Source organism: Ahaetulla prasina, chromosome 4, assembly GCF_028640845.1.
Source record: "Ahaetulla prasina isolate Xishuangbanna chromosome 4, ASM2864084v1, whole genome shotgun sequence".
NCBI classification, from domain to species: Eukaryota; Metazoa; Chordata; class Lepidosauria; order Squamata; family Colubridae; genus Ahaetulla; species Ahaetulla prasina.
In genome coordinates this window covers 32147434-32156330 of record NC_080542.1, presented here as the reverse complement: position 1 = coordinate 32156330, position 8897 = coordinate 32147434, and the positions used below count along the sequence as shown (strand labels likewise).

At 37.2% G+C, this 8897-nt stretch overlaps 1 protein-coding gene across 5 annotated transcripts in view; it reads left to right on the top strand.

Annotated features, from left to right (window-relative positions):
• Positions 1-8897, top strand: part of POLD1 (DNA polymerase delta 1, catalytic subunit) — a 57867-nt gene that overhangs the window by 2100 nt on the left and 46870 nt on the right. The window contains exons 1-2 of one of the 5 annotated variants that reach the window (XM_058183035.1): positions 463-509; positions 802-892. The exons of 2 other annotated variants lie outside the window; for them this stretch is intronic. The gene's annotated coding sequence lies outside the window, so the exon portion shown is untranslated. Of the gene's footprint in view, positions 1-458; positions 510-801; positions 893-8897 lie in introns of those variants that run through there. 2 more of the 5 variants (XM_058183036.1, XM_058183038.1) reach the window with 2 other exon arrangements.

Sequence of the window (8897 nt, the reverse complement as noted above, 5' to 3'; positions counted from 1 at the left end):
AGACCTATGGATGACACCAGGTAAAGTAAGAATGGTCCAGAATATTATATTTCCCAATGCTGCCTTTAAATCTGCCGGCCTGGAACTTCCCATTTGCAATCAGGGAAACCCCTGCGTTGTCAGGAAAATGGGGATTTCCTCCAGGCGACTTTAAGACTATCCACTAGAGGTCATACAAAACCTACAGCTTCTAACTGTTCTACATTTCCAGTTATATTCTGTAGCCACTGGGTTTCCCCCTTCAGCTTTGTAATGAAATGCAGAGGCTGTTTATTAGCATAATGTAATGTATATGCCTTGCCCAAATAAATGGGAAAGAAATACCCCAGAATTTGAAATAGGGAAACTCTAGTTTAAGCCATTTATGCAAATAAGTACCATTTTGCATAAAGTTAATCAATTTCTTCTGGGCTAACTATACAGGTGATCTTCCACCTATGACTGTAATGCCTCCTGCTCATTATGGTTGCAAGTCATGAGAGTTGTTAACCCGGTGGACATTTAACAAGGTCAGTTAAAGTTCTAGTTGTTTCATTGCCACAACACAAACATATAAAGCTTGGCTAGTGTTAAATATATTACTCTATGAATTGTGCAAAATGTCCTAAGCCAGGTTAAGCATATCTGAACGCAGGGAATAGGCTATCAAAAGCAGGAATATGGCAATTTAGAATATAGATATATTCCTTAATAAATACTGAAAATGTTTGTAGTTTGCCTTTAATCTTTTAGACCAAGTTGAGCAATCAACTGTCACCAGGCCACATGTGGTCTTACTATCATTTTTTCTGCAACCCCCAGGGCCTGCCACGTTTCTTCCTGCTGCTGAAATTCAGTAGGAAATCACCAAGAGACAATGGGCTGATTTCTTTCAAAATGAGAACTGTAACAGGTATGATATGTCTCCAGACCCATTTAGCAAACCTACTGGAGGCCCCCAGTTGGGAAAACTGCCTCCGCTCCTTCCAGGGATGTCGCCATATCCCTATTAATGTTTTCTTCTTGGAAAATATTTATTTAGAAAAACGGCAAAAGCTTTTTCTCCACATCATAGCAGGGGAGTATGCCACAGGCAGGACCCTTTCAAAGGGAGGCAATGTCACAAGTTTGCTTATTTGCTAATGTAATTAATTTCTGAGCCTGCCCGCTCGCCAATAATTCTGGACGACTTCCAAGGAGTTAAGAAAAATGAATTAAAAAGTCAATTGCCTTCCTAAAAACCAGCAGGCTTGGGGTCACATGCATTTCAAGAGAGGAATCCCTATCCAAAGTACAGTTCAGTATTCAAATAACCAGACCAATATTTTTCATCTGAGGCAATCAAACTAATCCATTAGAATAGATTTCCAAAAAATATGTCAATATTTCTATTTACTGAACCATTATACTTGCGACAGAACAAGAATCCTAAGATTGGAAGGAAGTCCAAGCCTCTGCCCAGAGCAGGAATACTTAGACAAATTGCTGCCCAGCCTTTGCTTGAAAACTTCTAGTATTGGAAAACCCACAACTCCAGGAGGCAGGTGGTTCCACCACTTAACAGACTTCACAGTTACAAAATTCTTCCTTATTTTAGGTTTGAATTTCCCTTAGTTTATCTTCCATGCATTGTTTCTTGATCAATCCTTGAGCACTATGGTGAATAAATCCACATCCTCTTCCCTGTCACAGTCCTTCATGTATTGAAAAACTGCTATCAAGTATCCCTTAATTTTTTTTTCTTTATGCCAAACAATAACCAATTCTTTTCACCACTCTTCATAGCCTCAAGGGTTAGCAATTCTCATCCCCTGCTATTTTGTGTCATTTGCAAATTTGACAAACACCCCTTCTATACTCTTGCCTATGTCATGTATAAAAACATTGAAGAGCCTTGCATCCAAGACAGAACCCTGGTTACCCCACCACATACCTTCCTTCCTGTAGATATAGATTTGTTTATTGGGTATGATTGCTCAGCCAACTATGAATTCATCTGATAACAGAACCATCCTTCCCAAATCGTTCTATTTTATCAAGAAGGAAGTTGTGGTCAACATTATTGTAAGCCCTGCTGAAGTCTAAGTGTACAATATCTATACTATTCCTTTGGTTTACTGATCTAGTCACTTTTTCAAAAACTAACTAGATAAAAATATTTGTCTGCCATGAACTATTTTAAAAAATCTGTGGTGGCTTTTAGCATCATCATGTTCCTTTCTAAGAGCTTGCCAACCCATTACTTGATGATTTTTTCCATGATTTCTCCAAATATTCGCAATGAAGTAAATAAAACACATTGATGTAGGATGCAAGAAAACATTCAAATTAATACGTTATTTCTGGGCTTTCCAAAATCTTTAAAATACTTTGGCCACTGCTGCAGTTTTCTCAGTCTTATACCAGGAAACTTGCTATGATGAAAAGTGTGATTCTGGTGACAGCCATTAGATGGGATAAGGTGAAATATTATTTTTAAGATGAGTCCAAGTAATCCCTTGGTTTTCTTGAAAATAAACTCTCAGTTTGGGTTCAAATAAGGTTTATAATTACAGTAGGAATTGACTGAGTTAGTTGTCTCATACTGGTTTCAAAGAGAGCAGAAAGATTTATTTCTTCTACAGCATATATTGTATTTATTTACTTCCTGCTTTTAATTTTTTTACAAATAACTCAAGGCAGTGAACACACACAATGTGTGTTTTCCCCAGAACATCAACCTTGTGAGGTAAGTTAGGCTGAGAGAGAGTGATTGGCTCAAAGTCACCCAGCTACTTTTTAGGCCTAAGGCAGGACTAGAATTCACAGTCTCTTGGCTTCTAGCCTGGTGCCTTAATCACTATATTAAACTGGCTATCATATTAACTATTGTTCAAACCTTGCAGAAAAATACTCCTTACCCTCTTCCACTTTCTTATTTCTCTTCTTGCTGTGGCGGTCAAACCTTTCAAACTAATCAATTCGTAGGAACCTTTTATGAAAAAAATCACTGTTTTAAAAATGAAATGAAAAAGTTGATTTCCAGATGATCCAGTTTCAATGACAAGCTTAGTGATTAAAATAATTTTACACTAATAGTAAACAATCTCACATGGGTCTTTCTTTTCTTCTGTCCCCCGTCCCCCCCACAAGCTTTTTTAACTAAATAAAAATTTAGTTTATTTTAATTACCATAACATATCAAGAGTTGGGTTTGTTTCATTGTACAACCACGATTTATCTTTGTTTTCTGTCAGGCTGTACTTTTCCGTAAATTTCCTTAAATAAATAAATGACTCATGTGAGAACGAAGTGCAACTATACTCCTCCCATCCCAGAAAGCAAATAGGCAGAATGAGGAAAAAAAATGGAATAAACTAGAGGCATAAAGTAGGATTGGTAACCATTTTCAGTAAACCTGAATGATCTCAACAAAATGGTCATTCAGAGCAGCAACTGATGATAAACCAATCATTCTAACATTGTTATGTTAACTAAGAAAACTTCCTGATATCTTTATGATTTATTTATTTATTTATTTATTTATTAGATTTATTGTAACATAAGTCTCTGTAAACTTTAGTTATCAGATGTGGAAAGATAGGATAAAGTAAGATTACACATTGCAGCAGGGGAGGGGGGTATAAAGAAGGGAGAAAATGGTATGGGAAAAGCAAGAGTTACATTGTCTGTGATAGGCTTTCTAAGCTGACCCTATATTCATCAGCACTGATAATGTATCAGGTAATTAAAGGTCTGCAAGGAAATAACCAAGGACGCTATAGTTCAAACCAGTGCTACATAGTGTATATTCTTCTCTAGGGATATCCTCTATTTTGGCATTTGGCTTCAGTCAGTAGATTTCAGAGGTTTTGTGAAAAATGAAATAGCTTTCATAGTTCTCATTACCCCATTTATCTGTTTATTTACTTCACATATTGGCATATTATCCCAATCCACAGACTTTGGGAAAAATATAAAACCGAATTGGACACTATTTAATTCTAAATCCACATTAAAATAATACCATAACCTTGAATGGGTTGCCTACAGTTCCTCATTCCAGGTCAAAAGTCTACTAAAAAAAAAGGTTTTAACATACCCATACAGATTAGCTTGGATTGGCAGAAAAGAAAGGCACAGTGAAATCCAAGCTAGAGTGTGTTTTTAAAAAATGAGGTAATTCTTTATCACAGGCTCCCTTTAAATACCATCAAGATGAGTGGGCCAAGTATACCTCCAGTTGCAATGTATTCCACAATTACATCTTGAAAAATGCACTTTATGGTCCACCATCAGCCCTCTTAGGATCCACAGCAGAACCTTTCTATCCTGCTTAGTAAGGCAGTATGTAGCCTTTATAGGGGATACTTGGCCCTTTCATTTGGGCCTGGAAACTTAATCTTTCAACTATGCCATTTTTATTTAGTAAGAGTTCATATGGGGAGTTCCTTGAGTCTTACAGTCATTCTTTTAACTGAAGATGATTCCTGCTAAACGTTGGTGCTTTGCATTGGTATAGTACAGTATCAGCTCCTTAATTATAATTTGGTTAAGATAAGGAATCTGTTGGATATTGCAAAGAGAATCTTCTTACACGTTCTAGACAATGCTTGAATTAAATTTGAGTGCAGATGTGTCTTTCCCACAAACTATGTTCTGCTATACCAATTTAATATTCACAGTGGGAGACATTGCTTTAAGCAGCTGTTTCTGTTTGTTAGATAGAAGGGATGAAAAGGCGTAGATGTAGGAAACTATGGCTTAAAATTAACTAGGTCAAAATTAACTAGTAAGCAGCAAGCGGTTTTTACTTTGCTAATTTTAGCAATCATTCTGAATTTTTTTAAAAAAATGGGAAAGTGTATTTGTATATGAGCTCTCTAATACAGAACCGAAAAATGAATTTTAGGAGATGATTTAGCCCTTTGGTCTTTGATCCAATGCCCACCATTTCACTTTCTATTTTTGCACTTGGCTTCACTTAGTAAGATTCCAGAAACCTTGTGAAAATTGAAACAAATTTCATAATCCACAAATTCTTATTCCTGGATTAAGAAAAATAACTGCTTTAGATTAGACAGGCTATAGAAGAAGATGCTAAAAATCCAAAGAAAATAAGGAGAAACAAAACTAATAAATCTCTGCTAGGAGGAAAATATGTGTGACATGGTGGCTCAGTGGCTAAGATGCTGAGCTTGTAGATTGAAAGGTTGGCGGTTCAGCGGTTCGAATCCCTAGTGCCACATAATGGGATGAGCTCTCTTTACTTGTCCCAGCTTCTGCCAACCTAGAAGTTCGAAAGCATGTAAAAAATACAAGTAGCAAAATAGGGACCAACCTTGGTGGGAAGGTAACTTTGGAGTTACCTTCATGACTATGGAGATGTCTTCGGACAGTGCTGGCTCTTCAGCTTTGAAACGGAGATGAGCATCACCCCCTAGAGTCGGGAACGACTAGCACATGTGTGCGAGGGGAACCTTTACCTTTAGAAGAAGATGCTATAAATCCAAAGAAAATAAGGAGAAACTAAACCAACCAATAAATCTGCTAGGAGGAAAATATGTGTGACATGGTCCAAGAGCTGGCAAAACAGGTAGAAATTTGTCAACGGATGAGATTTGTTTTTTTTAAAAAAGGACTTGTTTGATTCGGAAGAATGGGATGAGAGAAATCTGGTTGGGGAAAGTCCATGTCTTGGTCACATAGTCAACTGAACTTACCAGAAGTACATCAATAGTTAGCAGAAAGCTGCAATTGTTCCAAAGACTGCGGAGAAAGAAATAAAATAAAAATTATTGAACATTTTGTCTTAAGGGTGACCTTTCATCTACTACTTTCCTTGTGATCACAAGAAACAAACACACACTCAAGAACTTTCTTCTACTATTTGCAAATCTGTTCATGTTTAACTTGGAATATTTTCCTGGTGAGATTTTTACAGGTATCCTCGACATACGACCATAATTCAGCCCAAAATGTCTGTTGCTAAGTGAGACATAAATATATGCCAGTTGCCAGGTGTCCTAATTTTTAATCACATGACCATGGAGATGTTGATCATGGGAAAAATTATCATAAGTCACTTTTTTTCAAGGCAATTGTAACTTCGAACGGTCAGTAAATGAATTGTACATTGAGGACTATCTGTATTCTATCATTTGCTTCAGCCACTTAACAAATATTTTACACTGGGGAGTCAGATAACATCACCTTTCATTTGGAACTCTCCTCTCTCTCTCTCTTTGTCCCTCCTTTCCTCCCTCTTGTTTTTAACTGGGGAAAGAGTTAACTGGGAAAGCAGAATAGTGATGTAGCATTTTCTAAATATTCCTGGTAGTAACCCTAAAGCTTGAAGCAGAAAACAGTAGGATTTGGGGGCATGCAGGGAACTTCATTGCTTCTGCTTTTCCCATGCTGGTTGTCAACTGCACAAATAGCAATCGTGTGACCATAGATATACTGCGCCAATCAAAATTTCAAGGACCAATCATAAAGCTCTGTTGAAGTTTGAATAGTAGCTAAACAGGGCAGCTGTTAACTGAGAACTACCTGTAATATTAAAATTCATATGAATTAAAAAGCCACATTGCAGTTGCAAGGCCCTTGGAGATTATCAATTGCAACCCATTTACTTAAAGTACAGAATAGTGTTATAGCAGTCTTGACAGATGCCTAGGTTTTACTTAAAAATCCAGTGAAGCTAAGCACATTGCTTGCTTTATTTCTCCTGGCAGCTTTTTGACATAAAAGTAACTCTCACATCAGGACATTTTTTTTCTATTTCCACTATGATTCTTGATCTTTTCCCCCCTCCTCTCATACAGAACACTTACTACATCTCTACTAAAGTGTATTCTTGCCATTCAAGTTAAATACTATGTACTTAGTTATTTATGAGGCTTAACTACTAGTTTCGTGACACATTATACACTTCTTTGGACAAAATATGGAAGACTAAAAGATGAAAAGTCTGGTTTATACAGTATATTGCAATAGGCCATAAAATAATTTATTTCAGCATAGCACACTGGCTAAACCCAATCGATTATGGATTATATACCATGAACGGATACTTGCCTTTAAATAGGGCTTAATTCCATAAGAAACATGGAACAAGAAACGCACATTAGGATATAGTTCTAAATCAGTATTTTTCAACCTTGAGAACTTTAAGAAGCATGAACATCAACTCCCAGAATTCTCCCATCAGTGCTGCTCTAAGCAGTCAGGTGGCATTTTCATTCCTACCCCTCTTTGGCAAACCAGTCTGGGAAAGCACTGTCTTCTAGGACCACTTTGATTCTTCCTCAAAGCAATAAGCCACCATTGCATTATATGGCATTATCCTGTAAGAGCTTCTCTTTCATCTTACACTCTCTAGTGCCAATGCCTATTCATTCATTTTTTAGTCTGTTAATCCTCTCTTACTTTCCTAAGTGCTGTACTTTCTCAAGTAGGGGATCCCCCACATCCATCCCTCTTCCTTGTCCAGCTCTACAAACAGGGACTTTCCAAACCATTATGTCAATCTATTACATGGCCTTGAACAAAGTCAGTGTCAATGGCCCTGTTGAAATTCCTAAATCCCAAAAGGGGCAATAGATCTCATCACTAAAAACCATTGAACCTCCCTGAATTTGGTGACACAGGAATTGGATTTAATGGGTTGTAATCAGTGGTGGGATTCAGACAGTTCGCACCACTTCGGGAGAACCGGTTGTTAACTTTCTGAGCAGTTTGGCAAACTGGTTGTTGGAAGAAATCATTAGGGCAGAGAACCGGTTGTTAAATTACTTGAATCCCACCACTGGTTGTAATGAAATCCCTAGTGCCACGTAACAGGAGTGAGCTCCCATTACTTGCCCTAGCTTCTGCCAAGCTAGCAGTTCAAAAGCATATAAACATGCAAGTAGAAAAATAGGGATCACCTTAGTGGGAAGGTAATAGCTTTCCATGCGCCTTTGGTGTTTAGTTATGCTGGCCACATGACCACGGAATTGTCATCAGATAGCGCTGGCTCTTCGGCTTAGAAACGGACATGAGCACCACCTTCTAGAGTAGGAATGACTAGCACATATATGTGAGGGGAACCTTTACCTTTACCTTAATAAAATCCAAATTAGAAGCCGGAGGTGCTGGATTTCAGTTGAATGGATAGCTCCAAATCTATCGATTGGGGTATGACTTGCTCAACTTCTAATTTTCAGACACCATGTAGCATATCACATCCAGAAGACATCAGTACTACTAAAAACTATTCTAGGGACACCCTTCTTTTGGAATGAACTAAGAGCTGGAGCCTAAGAATCACAGGCTAAGAAACCAAACATAGTAAATACCTTTGTTGTTCAGGAAAACTCCAGATTTAATATAAATACTTAAAGTACTTCTAAATTTAAAAAAATCAGAATTCTTTGGCACAGATGTCTGTGATATGTGGGTCTTCAGTTCTTATGCTTCCTATTTAGGTTATATAATTCACAATGTAACCTGAAATTGCATTGCCGTCAGCAGTTTGTTAGTAGGCTCCGAGACCCAGCACAGTGCAGGAATCAGGGAATTGGAGGTGGGATGTAAAAAGCAAAGGTTTAGAAGGATGACTCAAAAGATTAATTGTTTCCAGTCAGTCGGATGTTTACTAACGACTATTTAATCACTAGTTTTAAAAAAAGAAGCTCCGGTTTAAAGAGGACTATAAGGGGCGTGCATAAGAGCACAAAAGTGCCTACCATTCCTGTCCTATTCCCTTCATTATAGTATTATATGCATACTTTTACTTATACTTTTACTTATATATACTTTTTCTCTCATGATGGGTTATTGTTTATGTTGATGATTGTATATACTGTTGTGACAAAATAAAATATAAAAAAAAGAATAAACCTTGTAGATATGCAAAAAGACTAAAAATCTACACTTAATAATCTCTTAATAGG